The sequence below is a fragment of the Parasteatoda tepidariorum genome, chromosome 8 (assembly GCF_982258835.1).
Source record: "Parasteatoda tepidariorum strain Cologne lab strain chromosome 8, Ptep-v5.0, whole genome shotgun sequence".
Classification (NCBI taxonomy): Eukaryota; Metazoa; Arthropoda; class Arachnida; order Araneae; family Theridiidae; genus Parasteatoda; species Parasteatoda tepidariorum.
Window position 1 is genome coordinate 87,780,813 of NC_141762.1, and position 27,104 is coordinate 87,807,916.

The 27,104-nt window shown below is 30.8% G+C and overlaps 1 long non-coding RNA gene across 1 annotated transcript in view; it reads left to right on the forward strand.

Moving 5' to 3' along the window:
• Nucleotides 1-14,653: 14,653 nt before the first annotated feature.
• LOC107436726 (uncharacterized) overlaps nucleotides 14,654-27,104 on the forward strand; it is a 29,000-nt gene continuing 16,549 nt past the window's right edge. Inside the window, exons 1-6 of the long non-coding RNA XR_006225720.3 lie at nucleotides 14,654-14,877; nucleotides 17,335-17,458; nucleotides 18,468-18,580; nucleotides 21,505-21,629; nucleotides 25,830-25,859; nucleotides 26,846-27,027. This is a non-coding gene — a long non-coding RNA (uncharacterized LOC107436726). The remainder of the gene's footprint in view (nucleotides 14,878-17,334; nucleotides 17,459-18,467; nucleotides 18,581-21,504; nucleotides 21,630-25,829; nucleotides 25,860-26,845; nucleotides 27,028-27,104) is intronic.

The following is a 27,104-nucleotide window of genomic DNA, read 5'->3' on the forward strand; positions in this document are numbered from 1 at the left end:
ATACAATCTTTGGTAGAACCAGAGTTACGAGCCAATGAGTGCCGTCAGTTTAGTTTTACCAATCCCGCATGTTCTTCCCTTAAAGCCTAATTTACTGGAATTTCCTAAAACAGACTAAATATACTCTTTCCAGTAAATAATAAAAATAAAATGAAAATGTAATTATTATTTAATAACTACTCTCTTGTCCTATAGTTAAGTAACGAATACATTTTCACGGAGAACTCAATAAATATTGAATCAATTGAATCATCTAATCAATTGAAATTTAACGTGAAAAATGTGACAACAACAATAATAACAAAAATATAATTGAAAAAAACTTATGAATTATTATATATTTAGAGCTGGGATAGTAAGTTAATCTAAAACTTATGCAGGAGAAGAATATTTATGGAGAATTAAATACGCGAGATGATTGTGATGCCACAATTGACATTACATATTTATTTAATAAAATCCAAATTTCAAAAAAAAAAAAAGAAAGAGATAAAAAAAAGTATACGTTACATTGATCTATAAGAGAAGAATAAATATTTTATGTTCGTTTTAAAAGATTAAGTCTTTGATTTATTTTAAATATAATTCTATTAATAAAAATCAGCTTAAGTAATGAAAGATATTTAAAAGGATGGAAAATAAATATGTAATGCTAATTGTGTCATCACAATGATCATCCAGGGTGGCAATACAGATCTTAAAACGAACTCTCAAGCATTTTGGGACAATAAATCCTACCCTTCCTTTAAAAGGACACTATACTATGAGAGAAATGTTTCATGACAAATTCTGTTTCACCTCCATTGGAATTTTAAAGTTTAGAAAAAAGTGAGTTCATATAAATTAGGTGTACACCACGAAGCTTCAAATGCTGAGAACAATGGTTTCTAAATACTCATTTTCAAACAAATTACTGCGTGATTAATTCTCTCCAGAGCCATTTTGAGTTATCCTACCATAATTTGTTTGCATTTTAATATTTTGAAGAAAAAAAAATCCTACTTCAAAGCTATATGGCTAACTCAAAATTTAGGTGAAGTCACTTTTTCTATTCTTTAAATTTTAAATCACTTATATAAGTGAAAGAGAATTTGCCATGAAGCGTTATTACCGCAGTATAGAGTTCGCTAAGGGCAGATCCTAGTCCTGTAAGATGTATTTTGAAAGTGCACATAAGGATAAACAATGGGGAGAAATGTGCATTGCTAATGTGAGAGCAAAGCAACCTCAGATACTCACCCTCTCCCAGAAACCTATGGGAGCTAACAACTGTCTTCAGAGAACAGATTATTATCAATAAACATTTTTAAGCACGGTAAACATCATGATAGTCCGTTTTAAATTCTACTTTGCCTTCGCCAAAATAAACCATCACTGAGTGACATTTTGCGACAACAGTTTCGAACTACCTTACTGTGGTGAACATAAACTCATAATCTTGAGTTTATGGTCGTACCGGCATAACTTTTGAAATCATCATTTTTGTCTTGTGCTATTTTAAAACAAAGTTTAACTTACTATGCATTATTAAGTTTTCAACTCGTCCGTGGTAGCCTAGTTGTTAGAGAATCGGACTCCGTTCCGTAAAAAACTGAACTCTCCACTTCGACTCCATTAAGACACACCGAGAACATGCGATATACCTGCTCGCAAGATTTTTGGAATCGAAAGTCCTGTAGTAGGGTCTCTCGATGAGCAGTACCATAGAAATAGTGATCTGGAGAAAATGTCCTTGCCTTTCAGATATATTTCTAAACAGAGGCAGTAGCCTCGCGAATGAGCGATGCTACCATCTATCCGTGAAGTTTGGTGCCAAGACGTGCTTTCACCCTTGAGGTTGTCTCTTGTCAAAAGAAAGGCGTACTTCTCAGTCTTAATTTGTGAAAGGTTAATGGCTCGCAAATTTTAGACACGTTTTCAACTGAAATGTATTTGGTCCTCAACTTTTGTTCATGATTATACTGGCATATCTCGTTTGTTCGCAAATTTTATGAAAAAACGTCGTTGCACCTTTTAGTACCGAAGGTATACCCGCAATCCAGTATATAGACACACATGCAAATTCTCTATTTTATAATGCGTTTAGATTCATTATCCTCATCGAATAGTCAGGTTGGAAAATAAAGAAAAATCTTTCTTTAAATATGATGCTTGCATTTAAAAATTATCTGTATTATACATACCATGTTAATGTTATCAATAAATAAACCTTAAAAATGAATGCGTTGTTTTAATTTTTTAGTTATATGTAGTTAAAAAAGGATAAACACTGCAGTGTTTATCCTTTTTATACCATGGTATAACTTTTGCTATAAATAACGAAGTTTTTATGCTGTTTTATTTCATTTATAAAGAGTGAATCAGATCATGGCTTAGAGTCCCCTTGCAGTCTGGATAACCTTGGGAGCTTTTCTCGGTTTTCCTCTCCATGTGACCCGCATCCATCAAAAAGAAATTTCCTCCTACACTTGATCCAGGAGTTCCCTTTTCTTCTGGATTGGGATCAAAATTACAAGGTTACGGAGACATTACAACATTAGCAGTCGTAAATGCAAAGTTGTGTCATAGGTTTAACTACGATTATAATATAATATTAAGTTTCCGAATGTTTACACTGTTAAATTAACCTCAAATTAAAGTTACCAAACCTCATAAAAGAAAGAAAAAAACTCAGAGATGCAGAAAATAATACAAATAAGTTAAAATAAGTAATAAGTGTTTTGGTCTACTCTGTTTGCAAACAATATAATCTATAACAGTTAAGAGATTGAGAAAAAAGATGCGTTGAGTAAAGGGAGATTTAAAACGTTGCATGATGTAGAAAGCAGCACTAGAAAGGTCATTATATTTTACTGGCTGTCAAGTAACGACTTACATTTTACTTTTGAAGTGTAAATTTTTCTGAATATCATAGTCACGTATAAGTGTTTCCATTGGTGAAAAAGTTCTGCAATATTTCATGATATAATAACAACCAGAAAGAATTAGTTAAAAAAAATTTGCACTATGGAAATTAAAAATTTTTTGTAAAAAATATTTTCTTGTGCTCCTTTTTCTAAGACGAGCGCAAGCTTTAAGAGGCCAAAGGAATGTAGACTTCAACCAATAATTCTTATTAATTTTTTTTTATCATTTTTCGTTTTGCAATTTTTTTCTACTTATTTAAGAACTGAACAAAATGGATCTATGTCCCCAAAATAAATTGAAATTGAAAAAGTAAAAAAAAAAATTTACAAAAGTAAATAAATTAATTAATTAATTAAAAAATCAGAAATAGTTAAATTTCCTTGTGCTCAGCTGACCGATAAGTACCAATATTTTACTATAAAACTTTTTTACTAGTAACTGTGTTAAAATAGTAGTAAATTTCAATGGACAATTTTCAACAAAGCCAAAAATGTTGCCTAGCTACCTGATTTTTCACTAACAATAGAAAACTTTATACCAAAGTCGTGATTATTATTTTGAAGTTTTTCATTGAAATACCTTTTTTTTTGTTTTTAAATATAATTTTATTTAAACTACTTTTATGCTTAGTTATTTTTGCAAATAAACTACCCCACAATTTTTTATAGCATGTTCTAAGAAGTTCAGTTCAACTTCTTTTAATTAATTTTAACACCCACTTAATAGACACTGGTTAGAATACGGAACGATTTTTCATTAGTTTTGCAAAATTGCGCCAACTTTCTTGATTGATTTTTTAGCTTCTAATGAGATGTTTGATAGGTTTAAGGCTTGTATTCACAAATCCAACATTAAATTACAGATTTGATACAAGATGTACAAATCAAACATCCTCTTTTGATATTTCATTGAGAAACTCTACCACGACGAACCACGATGAACATCAAACTCAGATTCCGCAGTTTTCTTTTTCTACTCCGACCAGCTTTTCTAACTTTTAAAAATCTGAATAAATTAATTATGATTTGTTTGAAAATTGTTTAAACAATTAAGACAAAAACGCAAGCTAATAAACGATTCCATCTCCAACAATGACTGAATTGTTAACAAATATGACCTTTATTAAAATGGACACAGATTAAAAATCACCACTTCTTTTCGAAAGGCAATAGTTCACTGTGATGGGACTTGAACTATCAGATGAAAATTTGAAAAAGTTTAAATGTGAGTTAATATTATCTTTTTTCTACGTATGTTTAAAACAAAAGGAACCAATTTTTTTTGCACTATGGCACCTAAAAGTCACCTTATTCTTTTATACTAACAGTTGGATATTTTACGAAATATCAAAATTATGCAAAAACATTATAAGAAAAGAATATCTCACAGCACGCTAGCACAAATATAAACGTCTGACTAAATAACTGTTCAGTAAAATCTCATGAAACTAATTAATTCCTTTGTTGAATTAGTAACTTAGCTAAATAAATTTGGCCTGGTAATGAATAAATTAAAAGATAACTGACAAATAATTTATTGATTAATCTCGATGTTTCAATAACTTTAATGATTTTCCGTGCTCTTTTTTTTTTCATTAGTTTGGTTAAATGAAAACGATCAAATGTTATAAATAAAGATTGTGCTAAGTAATAATTTTCTCAAATTCATTACAATAATATTTTTGTTAACAACAAGTAAATTATTCCCAAACTAATTTTTAAAATCTTTAAACCTTTCTTTCTTCTTTCAATCAACAGGACCTAACTTTTAACTAGCCGACGTCCGAATCAAGCAAATTTTTTTTTCCGACTGCGGCTGCTTCAAGGATTTCTTTGACTCATAACTCCACAACCCTTTTTGTAAACACCAATTTCTTTTACTACTTTAGGGCAAATCTATGACCTTCTCAGACACAATTTCTTCTATAACTTTAAAACAAATCTATGACCTTCTCAAACACAATTTCTTCTATAACTTTACGGCAAATCTATGAACTTCTCAGAAACAATTTCTTCTATAACTTTAGGGTAAATCTATGAACTTCTCAAAAATAATTTCTTCTATAACTTTAGGACAAATCTATGACCTTCTCAAACACAATTTCTTCTATAACTTTAGGGCAAACCTATGACCTTCTCAAACACAATTTTTTCTATAACTTCAGGGCAAATCTATGACCTTCTCAAAAACAATCTAGGAATGTATTAAATAATTTAATATTCTGTTAAAAAACTGTTGTTATATGCAAAAAGAATATTTAGTTGAATTAAAGAAGCTTAATTATGTCATTAAAAATACATTTTTAATTGAACAAAGAAATATCAATGGAGCCCAGATACTAATACCGTTTACAATAATTCAACAATAGTATGATCATTAATTGCTTTTTTGCAACTCCTGTGAGGTACATATCTAATTTATGAAAAAAGATGACAGATTATTTATTCAGCGTTAATAATTTGTATGGGGAGGGGGGGAATACTCTGTGTTCCCTCCCTAGTATGATTATTAATTGCTTTGTTAGCAACTCCTCTGAGGTATATATCTAATTTATGAAAAAGATGACGGATTATTTATTCAGCCATATTCAGTCATATTCGGTAGATGGAGGAATAATATTCTGAGTTCCCTGCCCCCTGTGATGGAGTTTGCGAGGTTTCATTATTTAATTCGCACACCTCTATAAATAAAAAGCATAAGAAAAGAAAAAAAGATTTAATAAAACCATCCATCACAAGAAAATATTCATTAAAAAAACTATTATAGCATAATGTTTCACCTGTCGTATTCAGTGTTTCGTTTTTTCTTTACAAAGTGAGTCAACATTTTTAGTATTATGTTTCAAAATAAAAGTAAATAAATAATTAACTTTTAATTAAAAACGGTGTATTTAACTAAATAAAACAGTTAATTTGGTAAGTGCTCAGCTAATTTACTGCAGTGACACTTTGCTAAAGAACATGACAAACAGATAATGGGAACTTAGGGTAGAGAGATCATTGTATTAATTTAATGCTAGAAACAACTATTTCATTAGGAAAAAACGAAGTTTTTTTCTTCATTTTTTCTATATGCACCCGAATTCATCCAAACTAAATTGATAAAAATATGTAAATCAATGTTATTAAAATATTTGAAAATATATCAAAACATATAAATTTGCAAGCCATAACCTTTGATTTTACAAAAAGTTTTATTTAATTTTGGAAAATTAAGGACTAGCGGATTATTTAAATAAAAAATGTAAGCAATTTTCATGTAGTTTTAGAAAAAAATTAAGGACCCGTTTTCGTCCTCTTTTGATCTGCATATTTTTGTTGACCAGTCAATTATTTTATAATTTATTTTATAAACGGTAATGGACAGTCGAACCATTCTTGAGCTCATAGCTATCTATGTTCAACTTGATCACGTTGAAAGTTTGAACCCAACTGAGAAGACATGGGAACTCCAAGATATCTTATGGTAAGCTTGACGTCAATGGGCTCTAAAACACTGAGAATATTTTACGTCAAGCATCAACCAATGAAGATCAAAGCTTAACCACGTCTCGCCCCCTTCAGGGGGCATCCGGAGAATACTGTAGACTCTAAGTGTGCGTACGTGACGCCTCAGCAAAAGAAAAGGAGGATTTAAAAAGGTAGGCTTGGTGGCGATCCATGGCAACACCAGAAGGCCTCAAAGAATTTAGTGAAATCTAAAAATTAACAATAGTAGTTACTCAGAAAATAGAATTTGGGAGTTTGAGTGTTCAAACATAGTAGGCGAGGCAATGAAAAAAAACATTCAAAAAAGGAAACAAACATATTGTGATGATGAAAAGTACCATTGAGGATATTTTACATCAACCGTCAACCACTGAGGATGTTTTACGTCATCACTGCTGTTGATGAAATCCGGGAATGGAATTTGAATCTACTCGCCATCGCAAACCGGGGTCACCTAATTGGTAGGAAAGCATTCTTTTCCCTGAGCCACCGGGACTCCAGTTGACCCTAGCTCGCGATGGAGGTATGATTTGTTAAATTAAATCATTCAGAAATAAACATACCAGTAGAACACGCAGCTGTGCTTTTATATTGTAAGCCAGTCGATAGTTATTTGCGTTGCTTGCTCAATAGCGTTTTTAATCTAATTGAAAGATGCAATGATCACTAAAAAGTCTTAAAACTGGTTCGTAAATACACTGGACAACTGCCGTGTAAGCAAATGAATGAATGAGTATAATTACGAGTTAAGCATCAATTTTCTTAAATACGTATTTCAAGCTATATTCCTTTCCCTCAACGCACATTTCGAGCTACTTGCATTATCGTAATTATGAATTTTGAATACTGAATAAACACTTTAGTTTATTAAACTAAAATTAAGTTCAACGTATATATAATACAAAATGAGTGGTGTTAGAGATATTTTACTGTTTTTAACACTGTTAATAGTACATAATCTTATAATTTTGAATGCATTTAATGTGCCTTGGTTTAAGACACTAAAATTCGAATCTAAATTCAATTCAATAGTTAGAAGAAAGAAACTGGCTATTACAGTGTTGATGTGTGAATCTGATAAAAATAACTTTAGCTTGATCTCTTGGGTGTGGACTACGTAATAAATGCAGTAAAAAAATCTTTGAAGGAAATTAAAAGTCTCATTTTCTAAACATTAAAATAATGCATTACTTATTTTACTGTTTTCTACGAAACAATTAAAAAAAATCAAATAAATTACTTGCTGGAATTTAGCGTTATTTAATATATTTCCTAAATTCTAAATAATTTACTGTGTTTAATCGCATAACACCTAAAAAAGATTTAAAAAAATATGTGTAACCAATCATAACAAATCACTGATTCTATACTTTCCATTCCATATCATGATCTCACCTCCTAAACGCAATTTATTACTTTTTTACTTACCTCATATAACCAAAACATACTTAATCGAAGATATTGTTAAAATTAAATTTTTCAAGAAGTGTTAAAATTACATATTTATTGTTGTATCCATTAAAAATGCTATTAATTACCCTCTTATCATAATTATTATGTTTTCCATTATTTCAATGCAACATTGTTTCAAAATTAAAGTAAGCACGCAAGGTTAAACTATCACAATTAAACCAATTTACTTGAAAGCTTAATCTAATTTATTATGTAAGAAGAGCGCATGCTATTGAATAAAATATAATTGCTAGAAATATTCAGTGTAGTTATAATTTCCAAAAAGGTATAAAATGGTCAGCAAGCGGTAAAAATACACACAGTAAAATAATTATATATTATGCTTAGTACATTTTAAGGGTAGGAATTATGGATGGCAATAAAGTAAGTGTATTGGTTATATTGCATCTCATTGTGTCTATGCTGGGTGTTCTGTAAAATTTTTATTTTAGAGAAGGAAAAATTAAAAGCTATAGAGATTCGGCACCTTACTATTGAAGAAGATTGATAAAAAGAACCTGTTTAATTGTCAGTTGTAACTTCTGGGAGCTTTAAATAATCGCCTTTTTACTTCTATCCATTTCTTAAAATTATGAAACAAGTTTTGGTGTTTTGCACCTCCGTTTTATCTATAGTGATTTGTTAGATTTCGATAGAGTTTTTGTCTTAACTTCAAAAATTACTTGCGATTCTGAGGAACATGATTTTTATCTTCATTTGAAGGAAAATTTTAATAAGGATGAAAATATTCATATTTGATTAATAATTACGTTAATCACTACTATTATATTTAGACTATATCTAAATTATTCGAACGTAACGCGGATATTTTGAATCTAATGCGCACTGTTATTTAAGAGAATTATTCTTACGTATATTGATTATTTTCTGCGCAATATTATGAAATAACATAGCAAGTACTGAGTGATTTCATCATTATTTAAATATAGCAGAATGAAATAACGATAAAATTATTATTAAAAAGTGTAAGAACAGTTTTCCTCTTCATTCAGTGAGAAATTTTCTTAGTGAAAAGAACATTCAACGTTTCTATATTTTTTTTCTATTGCATATAAGTCCTTTTTTGTAATAACGCAATTGAGATTCATGCTTAGACCTGAAAATATATTTTTAAAATACTACCTTTCATTCAAAACAATATTTAATCATTGTTATGTAAATGTATCGATTAAACAGTGAGTATTCCGATAATGTCCCCTGAAACTGTCTTTAATTAAAAGAATTTAAATTTGAAATACATGTTTCAAAATTTGCAATATTCCAGATTTTCACTATAATTATGTAATTTTCTGCAACCACTTCGCGGAATTTTAAATGAAATCCGAGCTTTTCTTTTCGAAAGAAGATATATACATGTACATATTATAGTTTTATATCGACTTTCCTTTTGTCTAAGTTTTACGTTATGTAATAACATAGTATCTTTTAATTCCATCATTATTTTTATTATTTTATGATGAAATAATGATAGGATTTTTTTTAAAGCATTTTGATTTTCAATGCGAAAAAATCCAATTTTAAATGAAAAAATTAGTCCAGTGCACACATCAATAAATTTCAATTAAAAATATTTCTAATCAATTTTGACCATAAGAAACGAAACAGTTTCTCTTTTTTTTGAAGTAACAGTTTTGTCTAAAATAAGAAACAGAAAACAAATATATTACGAATATAATGCGTATTCGTTCACAATCACGTTTGGAAACGCATGCTTGAAACTTGTGAAAGGACGAAATTTAAATCAGCAAATTTATTTTATATATCTAGTTGGAGCATACGAGTAAGTTGAAATAAAATTAATTATACTTTTAGACTAGGAATTTCAAGATACTCTTTTGTCAGAAAAAGAATTCTACTTTCTCAATTTCTTTCAACTCGGAGATTTTAATTAAAAAAATGTTCTTATTTATTTAATAAAGCAAAATACTCTCATAACATCCGATTGTTAAGCACAATTCCACTCACTAAATCACTAAATTCAACACACTCAATTCTCCAATATATATATATATATATATATATATATATATATATATATATATATATATATATATATATATATATATATATATATATATATATATATATATATATATATATATATATATATATATATATATATATATATATATATATATATATATATATATATATATATATATATATATATATATATATATATATATACAGTCCAGTCACATTAATGTGACTACCTGTGAAAATTCAGAATAACTACCTTTGGCAGAGCGAACCGCTGCGAGACGTGCAGGAAGAGAGTCAATTAGGTTTCTGAAGGTGTTCACTGAGATGTTAAGCCATGCCGACTCCAGTGTCGTGGCCAGCTGCGCTAGATTACGCGGTTGAGGATCCATGGCGCAAACAACCCGATTGAGGTGGTCCCACAGATTCTCGATTGGGTTTAAATCCGGTGAGTTTGCTGGCCAGGGGAGTACGGTAAATTCATTCTGGTGCTCTTCGAACCACGCACACACACTGCGAGCTGTATGACTCCTCGCATTGTCCTGCTGGTAGATGCCATTATTCCGAAGAAAAATCATTCGCATGTAGAGGTGGACATGGTCCGCAAGGACAGATGCGTACTTGTGCTGATCCATCGTGCCTTCCACAATGATGAGTGCACCCAGTGAATGCCAGGAAAACATCCCCCAAACCATAATGCTCCTTCCTCCAGCCTTCCGACAATTGTTGCAGGATGTTTGATTTCAGACGTTTCACGCCGTATACACCAACATCTATCTGTGCGATGGAGCATAAAACGTGATTCATCGGAAAAAGCCACCTGTTGCCACTCTGTGGGCGTCCACTTGCGGTACTGGAGTGCAAATTCCAGCATTCGTCGCCGATGAACAGCAGTAAGCATAGGTGCATTAATCAGGCGTCTGATGCGGAGGCCCATGCGCAGCAAGGTTCGCTGAACAGTGGTTGAGGATACACTCTTGGTAGTTTCTTGATTCATCTGGGTGGTCAGTTGCTCAACAGTTGTGCGTCTATTCGCCTGAACGCATCTCTGTAACCTTCGTTCGCCTCTGTCATCTCTGACCCGTGGTGCACCACATGTGCCACGCCGCTTGCTTTGTATAGTGCCATTTTGCCATGCACGGTATACTTTTACCACGGAGGCACGCGAACAGTTCGCAAAGTCAGCCGTTTCCGAAATGCTTCCACCCTTGGCCCGAAAGCCAATAATCATGCCGTTTTGGATGTCGGAAAAATCGCTACGTTTCTGCATTACGCCAACGATTGAAATGCTTTCAGATGCGTTAGGACATCCTATATATACAATCCACTCTAATGTGCTGCCACCTGCCTTCTGTGATTGGTTATTTCACGTTGACGTCGAAAGTAGGTAGTGATCACATTATTGTGACTGAACTGTATATATATATATATATATATATATATATATATATATATATATATATATATATATATATATATATATATATATATATATATATATATATATATATATATATATATATATATATATATATATATATATATATATATATATATATATATATATATATATATATATATATATATATATATATATATATATATATATATATATATATATATATATATATATATATATATATATATATATATATATATATATATATATATATATATATATATATATATATATATATATATATATATATATATATATATATATATATATATATATATATATATATATATATATATATATATATATATATACAGTGAACTCTCACTTATGCACCGGTGTAAGGGGCTAAGAGGAAAAGGCACATAAGTGAAAAACTTCAATATTCTAAAACGCAACGTAAATTGCAGTGAGAATATGAATAAATATGCTTCTAAAGATCAAATGTTAATATTTATACTGTTTTGGTATTTAGTAATATATTTATATAGAGAAAAAATTTAACATACCTTAAGACAATTTATTTCCTTACAAAATAATCTTAATATGTACATGTTTGCATTTGTTTTTCTCGACTTATTTCAAAAACAGTTTCCTCCAGTTCAAATAAATAGGATAAGGGGGAATTTCAGAAGCAAAATTAAATTGTAAATAGTCAGAAATAGTGTCTAAAGCTTCCAATACTGTTGTGTGATTTGGAGGAACTTTATCATCCTCCGTCCGTATCATCCACCACGTTCTCATCGTCCACAAGTTTTAGTTAGATATAAATGAACCCTTCTTCACAAAAATTTGAGTTTTATGGGAGGGGGTGAAACATCACATGATGAATTTCTAAGAAAAGTACTTGACGTCATAATATGCTGCACAATAAGTTGTTCGATTACTAATGTCACTAAACAGATCACCTCCTTTTATTTACTTATAATGTCCATCTGACTGCAAGTAAGTGATCGCGGTCTCTTTCATCTTCCGTATTCCAGGTGTCTTTTTTTTCTCTGGAAAACAGCATGGGAGTAAAACTAACCTCTGGACAAGAGGAATGGTCATTTTCTAAAAGATTAATGGGCTTTCATTGTTGTTGGTGTAACAGATAAGACACCCTATTCAAAATTCCAGAAAGAATGTCTTTCCAGAAACAGCAAAAATGAAAAGATCACAGGGGGAAGCAAATTCAATAGGATCTAGCAACATATATTTCTTTTCATCTGTAACAAGGATTGCTTATTTGCTTCATTTTTAATTTAAAACATTTTTTTAAATAAGAAAAAATATTTAAAGGATTAAAAAATTAAAATGTTATCCTAAAAATTGACTTTTAGAGCGACGCATAAACGAAGGATGTTTATCATTATTTTCCTATCTAATGTACTGGGACCTATGAAAATCGTCGTATAAATGAAAAAGGTGCATAAAAGAGGTGGTGCATAAGTGAGAGGTCACTATATATATATATATATATATATATATATATACACACACACACATATATATATATATATATATATATATATATATATCAGCAAATGCAGGTCATCTCGTGCTTAATTGTAAATAGCCAACAGCCCATGACATCAAGGACTATGCTATAAAACGGTATTTTCGAAAGCATAAGTATTTCTCAAACTATTTAATTGCGAGTGAGTTTGAATTAATCAATCTCCATTATTTGTGTTTAAATTCAACTACACACTTTAAAGTGTTATATGAACGCTCGATTTAATGTCAACTTGAAATTAAGTGATATTTAACACAATCTTTTGAGTTGTTCGTCCCTTTGAAGATTTTGAAACCACAGGTTTTACAATGAGAAATATATGCATTCTGAACAGGTTGAATAATGTCAGCTAGTGAAAACCAAAATCATTCTATATTTTTTTAATCGATATAATTTTTGAATAATGTCAGCTAGTGAAAACCAAAATCATTCCATATTTTCTTAATCGATATCATTTTTGAATAATGTCAGCTAGTGAAAACCAAAATCATTCTATATTTTTTTAATCGATATAATTTTTGAATAATGTCAGCTAGTGAAAACCAAAATCATTCCATATTTTCTTAATCGATATCATTTTTGAATAATGTCAGCTAGTGAAAACCAAAATCATTCCATATTTTCTTAATCGATATCATTTTTGAATAATGTCAGCTAGTGAAAACCAAAATCATTCCATATTTTCTTAATCGATATCATTTTTGAATAATGTCAGCTAGTGAAAACCAAAATCATTCCATATTTTCTTAATCGATATCATTTTTGAATAATGTCAGCTAGTGAAAACCAAAATCATTCCATATTTTCTTAATCGATATCATTTTTGAATAATGTCAGCTAGTGAAAACCAAAATCATTCTATATTTTCTTAATCGATATAATTTTTGAATAATGTCAGCTAGTGAAAACCAAAATCATTCCATATTTTCTTAATCGATATAATTTTTGAATAATGTCAGCTAGTGAAAACCAAAATCATTCCATATTTTTTTAATCGATATAATTTTTGAACAATGTCAGCTAGTGAAAACCAAAATCATTCTATATTTTTTTAATCGATATCATTTTTGAATAATGTCAGCAAGTGAAAACCAAAATCATTCTATATTTTCTTAATCGATATCATTTTTGAATAATGTCAGCTAGTGAAAACCAAAATCATTCTATATTTTTTTAATCGATATAATTTTTGAATAATGTGAGCTAGTGAAAATCAAATATATTCTATAATTTTTTAATCAATATAATTTTTTTTTTCAAATTTCCGTAAGTAAATAGTTTTGAAAACTTTAGGAAAAAAAATACTCCGTCTAATGTTATGAGCAATTTTTACTAATACCAAGTGAGTGCTTCGCATTAAGACATACTTAACTTCTCCCCAAAATCCGAGTTGGTTCAATGGTTATGGACACTGAGCTGTAATCGCAGAGCACTGGAAATCGGTGCTCAGTGGCGGGCGGGTTGAAACTCGCCCTGCTTCAGATCGTTGGGTAGCAGCTTGTCTAGCTAAGTATACGGAGTCTTGACCTCCTTTTTCCGTATGACTCAAAGCGGACTTCTGCTGAAATACTTTTACGAAACTAGCTCACAAAATATCGAAAAAGGAAATGGATTCATTGACAACTACTGAAAAGTATTCGTTAGGTGTCGCAAGCGACCAGACGGTTAAAATGACGCTATGCTAAACTAACAGTTTTAAAAAAAACATGAAAAAGGTATTTTTTTTGACAAAACTTTAATAATTTCTTCATTGCATATTCTACGAAAAAAATAAAGCTAATGATAGAGAATAAAGCGAAAAAAACTTTTTTATCTTATACTTTTAAAACTCTTCATGATTTGCAGAAAACAAGCAACAAACAAGTTTGTAGCGGGACGGAGAGTTCAAAGAAAATTCGCAGAGTTCTCTGGGAAGTGACAAAATGTATTGTTTTCATGGTTTGTGTTGGTGGATTCGCTTACCAGATCACGGAGTTTATTACCCATTTCTACACCTATCCGACAGTTGTAGATATAGAAATACAGGAACCAGACTACGTCCTGAGACCTGCTGTGACAATCTGCGATACTAATCCGTGAGTATTATGTTTCAGTTTACCCTCTAGGAAGCATAACAGGAAAAAAGTATTGACAATTTAAAAAAAAAAGGAAGAAAAAGAAAAATTAGATGGATTCAAATGTATTCGGTAATTTTTATATGTTCTTCGTAAATACTTTAGTCTCAAGGTTAAGCGATTTCTCCATTTTTCACATTTTTTCTATCTCCGTTACTGTAGAGAGCAAGATTTCCGCATCAGCAAATCTTGCTTTCATTCCTCGCCAGTATGTTCCCCCTTCTTACTGAAACGTATTGACATGAAGAAAAAGCAAGATTTTTTTCGTAACCATGGTAACAGTGAGGGTAAAAGTGTGGAGAGAGGGAGAATCGCGTAACCTTGAGACGTCTATTCTATTTATATAAAGTAAAAAGTAGTTATTCACTGGGTTAATAGGAGTGGAAATTGACAGTCCATGTGTCATGGATGAATTATCAACTCTCTTCTCCCCACTATTTTATCCTATTTTGTACACGAATTACAGTTGAAAGATATGTTACGTAGCATGCGTTGCTCGTATTATAATTTTTTTTTCATTTCGTATAGAAAAAAAAACTACAGAGATCTTAACTCACTTACAAGTACAGTTTAGAGACGCTGCATTAACCTATTGCAGAATGTTTTGTAAGGACGAGCTATAGACAATAATACGGGGTAAGTTAAGCCTCTTAATTGCTCCGTTTTCAATGCAAGGATTTGTCTCGAACATCGAAACCAGAAATAATACTTAACCAGTTCTTTTATAAAACGAATTATGCTTGCGGATATGTGAGAAAGAAATTCTTAGTGTCTATACAAGTGGAAAAAAAGCAGCTTCTTTCGGTGTTGGGTGACAAATATTTATATTTCGGCTAAAAGGTTGGTAAGCATATCATGTCCCAATCTTCCATAGGAGGACCCCTTTTGCTGAAAGCCAAGGGCTGCTGTTCCATTTTCACATCCCTTTACACGCGCTTCTGACTAATAAATATATTATCTTTCTTTTCTGACCGCTATCTCTCCCCGTTCCCGCTGTACTTACTCATTTTCACTTAAACTTTATTAATTTCCTAGACTTTATATTATAATTTATTTTATACATTATTTTAGATGTATTACGGGTTACAATCTCAATTTTTTCAATAAACAATCACTATAATTGCTTACAGTGTTCTTTTAGTGTCCCTTCGTCTTCACACTTGCTTACTTCACCACGGGTTACCATATACAACAAATTTGATCCTTTTAGTAGTGAAAACGACCTTCGTATCATCATTTTTCATCAACATCGTTCGTATTTACCGCCACTGAGCAGGTTAGTTACCCGAGCGTCGTGACATCTTACTTATTTTTCATCCACTGCGCAGTTTATGCTCTTTGCCTCAGACTACTAAATTGATCCGTGATGAGGCCTTCTTTCTTCCAGGAGGTGTTGACTCATTTCCCCTCTTCATATATACATATTTAACGACGAAATTTTGTTTCTGCTGATAAATATGAACGTAGAAAATAACAGCAAACTCTCATTAGCTTGCTCCAAATATTAAATAAGTTCTCTGCACGATTTTCTACTTGATTTAATTTTAGATTTTCCAATCTCGCCACTATTGGTGTTTTTGGAAATGAAAATAATTCTTGTTTGGTGTGAAAACACAAAATTTTGCTGTAAGATAATTGAATTTTAAAATTGCACCATTTAAATCGTATATTAACACTTTATTTTGTATTAATCAGGAAAAAAAACGTTCCTTGAGAAAATATTTCTGGATTCTACAACATCATATTCTGTGAAACATTAGACCGCAGCTGCTGAATGTTACTTTCTATCATAAATCTAGTTACAAATCTAATATTTTTTTAAGAGTAAATATGACACAATGAAGCTAATTTTGAGGGACGGAAAAGCAGTATTACGATTTTTAAATAAAAATATGAAAGACTTGTTTTTTTTTCTTTTAATTTCAAATATTTTACTTTTTATCGGTTTCTCGAGATTTAAGTTCATAATTTAAAAGTTCAGAATTCCCCTTCATTTCTCATTTTTTGAACGTTCTGTTTTAGTTTTTAGAGCATTGTATTAACACTGTATTAATGTAACTAATGAGGATAAAAGTAGTTTAGCTTCTGTTTGAAACCTGAGAGCGGCTCTAATACCACCATTCTCATGTTATAAATTTCCTTAAACAATTAAAAAAAATTTGATGTTTAAAATCTCGCATTCCTCGTTTAAAATGCGTTAGGTTTTTGCCATTTCCTTAGGTTTCCTTTAGGTTTTTACTATTTGCTCTTGTTTAAATATCAGTTTGCACTCCCCAACGAGAACAGTTTTTTCATTTCATTATGGATAAATGTTCTGAAACTATGTATATAGGGTGATAATCATGAAGTATTCCTTGCTATGGTATGCACCACACACTTATTCATTTTTATTGTTCTTTTTCATTCTTACCTTTCTAGAGTCAAGAGGAGTGCCTTTTGTAGAAAATACAAGTACGAATGCCAACACATAGATGAACCCGAGAAATTTTGCATCAAGTACCCTCTTTATTGTGGAGCAAATTTAAATATGTCTAATTTTTATGTAAGTTTTTTTCTTATGTTAAACAATTTATTACTTTCGAACTGAGCTTGTTGAAACTTTCTTGGCCAGCATTCGCTTAAATTCTAAATATTCCTACTAAAACATAGATTGTCCCAGAACTACGTCGAAGTCAATAATTTTTAATCAATTTCAAAAAAAACTTAAATGTAACTTAATAGTTATAATAGTAACTAATAGCTACAACTTAATAGTAAAGAACTACAGATGCTGCTGAATCTTACTTTCTGTCATAAACCTAGTTACAAACCCAATATTTAAAAAAGAAAAATGATGCAATGAAGCTAATTTTGACGGACGGAAAACAGTATTGCAACTTTTAAATAAAAATATTAAAAACCTGTTTTCTTTTCTTTTTTTCTTCTTTTTTTTTAAATTCAGACATTTTATTTTTTATTGATTTCCCGATATTTAAATAAATAAATTAAGAATTCCTGTTCGAAAATTTTTAGAAGAAGAATTTTTAGAACATTGTGTAAAATGTAATCTTATTTTATTTCATATTGCATTTTAAAATTTCTGAATGCTTGGTTATTATTTTAAATTTCATTTTACTTACCAAGGTTCTTTTTTGGAAAATTTTTATTACCATGGCAATTTATTTGAAAAAGCTGGAAAAAAATCAAAAATATTTTTCTTTATCAAATTTAATGTTAAAATTTTTTTTCCAACAAATGAATTTTTAATTACTAAAGCTTCGGCTAATTAATTTCAAGTGCTTTATTTTAGTACTGTAGCTATTTCATTACTTATTACAGTATTAGGTATTCTTCTGAAATAGAAAGCATACTATTGCAACTTCTGCATATAAATATGTTACCGCACACTCAATGCAGAAGTTTTTGTCAATAGGGAAGACTCTAAATCTCTTCAAAATAAATAACTGACATTTTATGCTTATATAAGTTCATGGTCATGTTGTCTGAATTTTCTCTTATAAATTAATCGATGAATGATCTTGTAATGGTTTATTAATTTATAATACATTTAGGTTCCCGGACAACCATTCCTGCAATTTCACGGTGTGGACTATAACAGGAGAAAAGTGGATTTCTTGAATGCCAATCCAGAAGGATTTTTAAAAATTGGCGATTCCGGAAAAAGGTAAGAATGGTTTGAAAAAAATTATATGTTAAATAAAATCAGTTAGAGTTTATTTATATTAAATAGAAATATAAACTAAATAATTTGGTCAGGACATCCTGGTTAGTAGGCACTGGTCCCATGTCCAAGAGGGCGTTGGTTCGATCCCCGTCAGCCAAAGACTCCTCTTGAAGTAAATGGTGACTGATGCATGCTAAATCTGTCGATTCTCAAAGTCCTCCATGTTCCCATAATAGATCATATCTCTGGGGGTACTGATCCAGGAGTTTCCTTGTCTTCTGGATTGGTGGAAAATTACAATGCTACGGTCTTGAACATTAGTAATCGTAAATTCAAAACTGGGTCAGCTGTTCAACTACTGTAATAAAAAATAATAATAATTTAAGCCTCTATCAAATTTTGATAGCAAAAGAAAAAGGTTTTCAAAGGTTTTCAAGTGCAGTTTCGGGTCCACCTTTTACCTTTCACAATTGGGCCAAAATTTATATTTCCATTGGGCATTTTATATTCATCAATTGGGCATTTTATATTTTCAAGCGTAAGATCAGTTTTTTATAGGAAGGAATTCTCCTTATAGCGAATGAAAATTTATCGCATGGCTTTCGAAATTTATATATAAAAAAGTAATCTGAATAAAACATTATAGATTACACAAGATATCTAAAAAGGGCATTTTTTTAAAATTTACGTTTCATTCTTTAAAAAATGGATTTTTTGACGTTATAAATTTGCTTTCATCGGGGCAAAAGAATGAAATATTTGAAATGTTTGGAATGAAAGCAAAAAAAATTTTTGACCGTATATTTATCCCGAACTAAATAATAGCCATTGTTAAACAACTTACGCAAACTTAATATACCGTCAAAAAGTTTAAACATTCATAAAACATTTAATTTATACGTGTTTTTTTTTTAAAATTTTAACGTGGAAGGGCAGGGATAGCCTAGCCTGGTTGGTAGGTCACTGGACTCATGTCCAAGAGTTCGTGGGTTTGATCCTCGTCGGCCGAAGACCCCCCCCCTCACATGTAGTAAATAGTGATTGATGCACGTTAAATCTATCGAGATCCTTAAATCCATCTGGATCAGTTCAAAATAACAAGGTTACGGAATTGAACATCAGTAGTCGTAAACTCAAAATTGAGTCGGCTACGGATATAAAATAAGATATAAAATTTCAACTTGGAGTCTATTTACGAATTCCGATAACTGAAATATAGTGAAAATTGAAATAGCTGTACAAAACTCAGGAAAAAAGTATTAGCACGGTAAAAAAGTATTAACACCCTGAGTGCAGCATCCGTAAAATCCATTTTTAGCGTAAAATTATTTAAATATTAAGGTAATTTTTACATTAATATTTTTTTAATTGCAGTGATTCATTAAATACTACTGTAAAAAACACGCTTCATCAAACTGTTTGTTCCAGTAAAGAGAGATTTTATGGTAAAAAGTACTAGTACCCGGAGTGCCGGTACTTTTCCCAGTAATTTGATCCACTATTTTTAAGAATCACACCATAAATAAATGAATGAATATAGACCTAGAGTATACCTGGATCTTTCCTGTGAGTATACATGCATATCTGGAGAGTTTCCCAGGCCTGCAACCTTTGTATCTATCTGACTAGAATATATATAAAATGATATTTATTTTCCTTTATTTAAGTTTTCATTAGAAAGGTTAGATAATTCAATGGCTTCCTTATCTGTTCTATTCACCCACTTTTTGTAGAAATTTTGGCTATTTATTTTTGTGTTTTTTGAGTATTTTGGAGTGGCTAAAGAGTGCCGAGGACAGGAATATCTTGAAAACAAGTTAAGATAATAATTATGAAAAAAATACCCTGTAGTAGTACTTTTACGCTTACCGTAAAGTAGTTTAACAATGCATAATTTTTAATATTTTTCCTTAATTCTTATTTCTTAGTGCGTAATAGTCAAAAATATTATCTATTTTAGGATATGAAACTTTTTAGAGAAATTTTAGAAGCATAATATTAAATGACAAAACAGAAAATGTGTACGAAATTGTTTGAATATAACTCCTGACAAATGAAAATTTAAAACTCCGATGTCTTCAAAATTTTATAACTCCTAAACTATTTCATTGAATTCATTTTAACTTTGTATTTTCTCATTTAAAGTACATAGTTTAAAATTTTACAGAAAAAAATTGTACCATAAAATTAAATATTTTATCGACACTTATTATATAACACAATAAAGTATAAAGAATTTTTAATTATTTTTAACATGGCATCTTTGGTTATAAGTAGTTTATATCTGTGATTACAACATTTTCTTCACTTAAAACTCTGTTCAGCTCCTTCATTTTTATTTCGTTTAAAGTGAGATTGATATTATGGGGCAAAAAAGTATATTTGAAACATGTTATTCAAACTGTGGATTCTCCTAGTAATTTGATGCTTAAAAATTCAAATCCTTTGAAGTTCCTGGTATTGAAAATTTGAATGAAAATTAATCATTCATTTCGCTTTCTTAAAAGATGCTCGGTGAAATTTTTTAAAAAAAATTTCTTAAAAACTCCACATAGCCGGATTTTTTTAGTGAACAATAGAGAAAAAAAGCGTTTCACTCTATTGGTGTCAAATTAATAACAACAATAAGTTTTTTTTCTTTTTAAACACTTATTTTTATTCCATCCGTGTTCAAGTTAAGAGTAACTATTATTTTCAGATCTTGCGAAGTTAAGATACTACTTTGAATCCTGAAAGTATAAATAGCCGGCACCAGAAGCAGTGCAAGTTTGCAGTATTAAAACCAGGAAGCGAGTTCACTATTTGAATAACATCAATGGTTCTACTCCTGTTGTTCCATTTCATTTCATCACATGTATATAAATTATGCATATCGTTATTTCGTTTCTTTTATTATAATAATAAGTTGTTGTTGTTTTTAACAGAGAACGTCTAGAGGGACCATTCTATATTAGCTGCTTAGTGCATCATTGCTATTTTATGAATAATCTTGCAATTACGAAAGAGACAACTAAAAAAATTGAAATCGAGAAACATTTGAAAATATTTCGTATGTATTTTTATCTTTTACTATTGTTGTATTTCAGCTATGCAGTACTGATAATATATAAAATGCTCAGTGAAGTCTTGCACGCACACTTTTGTTTCTACAAAACTGTTACAGTTACATTTTAAAATACTTAGGCTTTCTTTTTATACAAGACACATCGAATTGGTGCTACTTATCCCGGCTGTCCCTTTTGTTCTGCAGGATACAACGCGGATTTTAATCGTACTTGGTGTTTTTATGTTCAAATATTTTCATCTTCAAGACAAACACTTATTTCTGACTATTTTAATGTTGCCTGGATCGCCTGTTGGAAGTTATGGTCTTTGCACTCTTCCTTTACGCAGGATAAAAAAGTCATACATTTGTACTGTTTTACCATCAAAACTATTACAGCTATTGTCATACATAAAAGTTACTGTTTAAATGTATCATAAATAGCTGCTGAATTTTTTTCATTTCTTAAATAAAGTATTTATAACTTCACAATGATTTTAAAACTGTAATAATTAAAATATTTCGATAAAGTCACAATTATAAATAAAGTAATCCATTATCTCATTTACTAAACTACAAAATATATGTTAGGTCTAGTTAAGTGCCACTACCCGGTATGCATTTGTGCGGTATACCTTTTACTGACAGGGCTAAAGAGAATACAAGGGCTAGTTCACTCCGCTCTTAGAGCTGAAGCTACGATTTCCCTCCTCATGACGTCACTGTGTCCACAGATCTCGGAGATCGCAAGCAAAGATATGATAACTTTGCATCTTTCTCTTTGTAAAAATAAGTTAGACTTTTTCTGGTTATTAGCCTTCAAACTTTACGTAATTAACACATTATTTCCGTTCATAAACATAGTTCAAAAAAAACTTTCTTGGTTATTATATTAAAAAAATACCATTTTAAACTTATAAAAATGTTTTGCTAGTTGGTGAAAATGACGCGATAAATACTTTATTTTAAAAAGTTCAGTTTTAACTTTAACTATTAAGAAAAATGAAGGCATATATCGACACTTTTTTTTATCTACATATTCTTTTATAAAGGTAAGTTAAGTTAAATTTAGAATCCCTGATTTTAAAATATGTCGTTAATAGCAATCTGTTCATACTTCATCATTAGGAAACATCAACCTTAAACGCTAATTACTGAAACAAAATAATAATTTAGGTTCATAATGACATTAGAAATTTTACAATTATTTATAGACATTTAAATTTACGATGATATAATTTATAGATATTTAAATTAAAGAGAATATAATTTTTAAAAAAAATCGTAAATATTTAGAATAACTACATTAAAAAATATGTTATGAAATTAGGAGAATTTCAACTATATACTATATATTTTATTTATACTTTTTACTTACATTTTAATTTTCTTTGACTTTATCTATTTTTTAATTCTTTTCACCTGCCTTTCTTTATGAAGTAACGAGGCGGTTTCTATTTAGATAATGAATTTTTATAAACGACAGAATAAACGTATTGCTGTTTTATATTAACTGTGTCATTTCGGAATCCATTCTTTACATAGTTGTTCATTTACTTTAGGGAACACGCGAAAAATTATACTTTTTCCTTTTGTTTTTATATCAGAATTTTTGCAAGTTGCAATCGCGCAAACTGGCATTTCGATAATAGTTTTAAATTCTTGTAAATTCACTGCAAAAACTGAGGAAAGTCATTATAGAAAATAACAAATGTCTTAGAATATCTCGCAAAAAGAAAAGATCCAATATTAGTTAGAGCTAGTAAGGCCAAACGCTCCGTTCTTGAAGTAAAAGTGCGAGCTTTGCGCCAAAGTGACGACACTAGAGTGACGTGGGAGGATCGGCGCGGCAAGAGATACTTCAAAGGAGTGAACCAGCCCTTCTATTCTCTTTAGTCCTGTTTTACTGATGTTTTTTGAAGGAAAAGTGCCTCTGCCCGGTACACATTTGCCCGATAAGCCCTGAACTGATGTTTTTTAAGGTTAAATGCCTATGTCCGGTATGCATTTGCCCGGCACTCCTGAACACTGATGTCCCTCCTAATCTATCTTCAGCACATATTAAAATATCGAAAAAATATAATAATATTATCGAATAAATACATAATAAAATTAATATCAAATCGGGAGCCGCGATGGCTCAGAGGATAGAGGGTTCGCCTTCCAATGAGGTGAACCAGGGTTCGATCCTAGCGATTGCTAGTTGATACGAATTCCGCATCCAGCTTGCACCAACCACAGTGCTGACGTGACATATCCTCAGTGGCAGACGGATCGTGGGCTGGAGTTCCCTTCCTGTCAGGCTAACCGTGGGTGGTTCTCGTGGTCTTCCTCTCCATGTAACGCAAATGCGGGTTAGTTCCATCAAAAAAGTCCTCCACGAAGGCAAATTTCTCCCAATACTTGATCCAGGAGTTCCCTTGTCTTCTCAATTGGGTACAAAATTACAAGGCTACGGAGTTGAACATTAGTAGTGGTAAACCCAAAAATTGGATCGGCTGTTCAATGACGGTAATAAAATAAAATATCAAATCTGCCAATCGACATTCACCAAAGCGACTATGTGATTGGTGACATTCACCGTTGAAAATTGGCAGTCTTTTGATTCTGATCATTCAAGGTTACATATATATATATGCATAATATTTCAACCCTATTCACAAACATAGGTAAAGTAAATCATTATGTTGTTTAAAGTAAAGAACAAATCTGTTACCTATAGATAGTGTTCGGCTTATTACTCGATGAGCATAGACCATGTCGCTACTGTATAATTCAATCTTTATAAAGCGTATGATCTACCTCCTATCAAGTGAACTTAGGATTCTTTAGTGTTTCGTCAATGAAACACTTTTATGAATGATGATTCATTATCACGTCTATTCGTATAATCCACTTGACCATTTATCAATTTATTTTTGTACTAAAATGGATTATCTTTAAGTGTTCTAATTGATAAATTACTTAGGATTCAAATACATAAAGTAATTGGTAGTTTTCATATGCAGTAATCTTAGAGAAAGCGAACTTGAGTGATAGTATTTTGGTTTTCTATTTAGCTCATTTGCTTGTTTTTATTATGGTACATTTTGACCAATATTTTTAGCTATGGCTGCTGTGCTTTTGTTGCTCACCGGAGGTAATTACTGCTTTTGTGAACTTTTGCTCCATTAGTTGCAATGTGATTGCTTTTGGTTTCCTTTTGGATTTAATTGTGTTCCTGAAGCCAAAATAAATTTGAAGTCTTGCAAAAGACTAGTAATTTCGTGTGCAGTTGCCGTTGCTAGATTCTAATTATTTCAGTGATCTCTTTTGTACTCTTGTACTATTTTGCAATATACCGATACCAAATGTCACATAATAGGTGCCATATGATCGCACATTGGGTGCATTTTTAAGTTTTTTTTATTTTTTATTTTATCGATTTATTTACAAAAATGTCACTCATTTTAGTTATTGAGAGGACTTTGATATTTGAGTTTTATAGTCCCTGTTGTTATTTTCCATTCAATAAAATCGTATCGTTAAATAGTGTTTTGAGAGTTCAGCAAATTTTATTTCTTTAACAATAGATTGCCTGTCTTGCTTGTGGGTTGTTTTCCATATTGTTTCTTTTCGTAATCTTCAAAAGAATTGCAACTGATTTATCAAGAAAATTACTGTGTTGTTTTTAAAAATTATTATATTTCTATGTTACTCTAACACAATACATAAGAAAGACATCTTGATTTAAAAGTGAAAATAACAAATGTTTTGGAAAATTTATTTTGCTTCTATGTTAATTGACAGCATACATATTTGTGATTAATTACATTTAAATGCTTTAGTATAATTATTATAAAATAATAATAATAAGACTTCTTAGAAAGAAATTGGAAATTATGAATATTTAATAGTTTCTAATAAAATAGTATAACTTGCACTTTCAACTTTCCAAGCATAGGGATTTGAAACAAATCTACATGAGATAGAATTGTGCTGAAATATTTTTCAGAAAAGAGAAAGTTGTATGTATCAGGGGAAAAACCAGATCTTTGTTGTAAAGCAGCATGCCTATTACAACTTTCAGTTCTGAAACTCAGCGAGTTAAATTTAATAACTAATTGAAAAAAAACAATGTTTCAAAATGTTATTACTAATACTGTTTCATGCATTATCTGAAAAAATACCGGGAAACATTTTTTAACTTATTGTATTTCATTCCAGCTTCGCAAGAGACCACACCGGAAAAAATAGGTAAATACATTAATTTTTCTACTGAAAAAAAAAACTCATTTAAATACTTCCATGCTCATAAATTAAATAAAATGCTAGTTTAAGTGAATAAAAAATAGAGAGCAAAGCAATCACGGCGTAGTCATAATATGAAACAATACATATGAAACAAAAGAAAAAGAAAGAAAATGTATAAGAGTATTACTAAAACAAAAGCGTGTGCACCGAGCAATTAGTAAGGCCACTTTTCTTACAGATACTTAGGTTTGTCTGACATTAAATAAGTCGTAGGTTTCCCATGCGCAGCGATAGAGTTCGTACAAGGTTTGTTGATGCTGAGTATCAAATTATGGAGCTGACTGTAAGGAAGATTACACCATTCCAACTTTTCAGTTCAGTTCGTAATCTGATTACTTTTTTAATGGCAGGCACTTGGGTTTTTAATGGCAGGCATTATTTCCTATTAGCCTCAAAAATGCTAGAATTGCTACTCTCTTATCGTAATCCCAGGGGGCACCTGCAGCTAAGCCACTGCGATAGAGTAGCGTAGCCGACGTCATACAACTAGAAACCCGTTTATAGGAAGGGTTACATTCACAAAATCACACAGAAAAAAGGACATAGAACACAGAGGGAGAGAAAGTTGAATCCATGCCTACGGTGAGATTCGAACAAACAACCACTGGCCCCGTAGTCCAGCACAGAAGCCACCAGACCAGTGATTGGCATCTGATTAACTTTATGAAATTTAAAAATTATTATGAACGATAATATCAAGTTGAAACTGAAGTCCTTACCGTAATAAGTAAGAATTGTGAGAAAAATGAGCCTGTTTCTTTCCTGGCGACAAAAGTAGGATACAAAGGATGTTTAGGGTGCTTGTTGTTTTTCACATTCATTTAACATGTACTATATCTATTTTACATATCTTACTTGTGCATAGGTTTGAATAATCTGGATTAGTCATGTAAATTGTAACCGTTATTGAAATCTTATTTCTCTTTTAGTTGATGGAAGAGCGATTGTTGCTGAATCCTTTGAGGTTCTACTAGATGAAACGGACCATTATGATTATTTTTCAACACCCCGTGCGCTTCTCTCGATACACTCCCCATTCGCATTAATTGATCCAAATTTTGACGGAGTTGCTCTTGTGCCAAATAGGGAATATAAAATACACGTCAAGTTGGTAGGTTGCAATTCTTCCTTTTGCTGGCTTCCCTTTTACATTTCCAAAGACGTAATGTACTTTTTCTTTCCTTGTTA